The following is a 623-nucleotide window of genomic DNA, read 5'->3' as shown; positions in this document are numbered from 1 at the left end:
GCATCCGAAATGACATCACCTCGCTGAATAAGCCTCTTTTCTCCAGGGTGATCTTTATTTTCAACCGCGCTCCCCTCCGTCTTGCCTCCCGGTGAATTAAAATTCGCCTGTCGGTCATTGAATGCAAACAGCTGACGTCGCTTCATGGAAAACTGTCACTATACTGTAGCTAACACAGGCTCCTGTACGTGTAAACGAATAAACAGGGATGGCTTCGTCTTTTTTATCGCTATAAAATAATCCCAATAATGAAAAAAAGCCTTAATGCCTACGCCACTACACATTCACGCGTTACAGTTAGCATAAAATATGCTGAGAATAACCACTGCCCCATAAATAACAATTATGCCACTTGAATTGGATGTATTCACGCCCGAAGAAGGCTCCACAGCCGAAACGTTGTTTCTTTTCAGCATGGAATAAGCCTTTACTTGTTCCTTCACAATACACTATTAGTACTGTTGAAACTATGGTTTAGTGGTTTCCGTTTTTTTTTAATATCCCTGAAGTAAAGACTTTCGTTACCTCCGCGATAACCCACACCACTTTTACTACAGTTACACAGGGAAATTAATTTTTTTCCAATAATAATAATAACGAATAATAGAAGACTCACAAAAATT

The sequence above is a fragment of the Lepisosteus platostomus genome, chromosome 12 (genome assembly GCF_059453375.1).
Source record: "Lepisosteus platostomus isolate fLepPlt1 chromosome 12, fLepPlt1.hap1, whole genome shotgun sequence".
Classification (NCBI taxonomy): Eukaryota; Metazoa; Chordata; class Actinopteri; order Semionotiformes; family Lepisosteidae; genus Lepisosteus; species Lepisosteus platostomus.
This window is presented reverse-complemented; position numbering follows the sequence as displayed.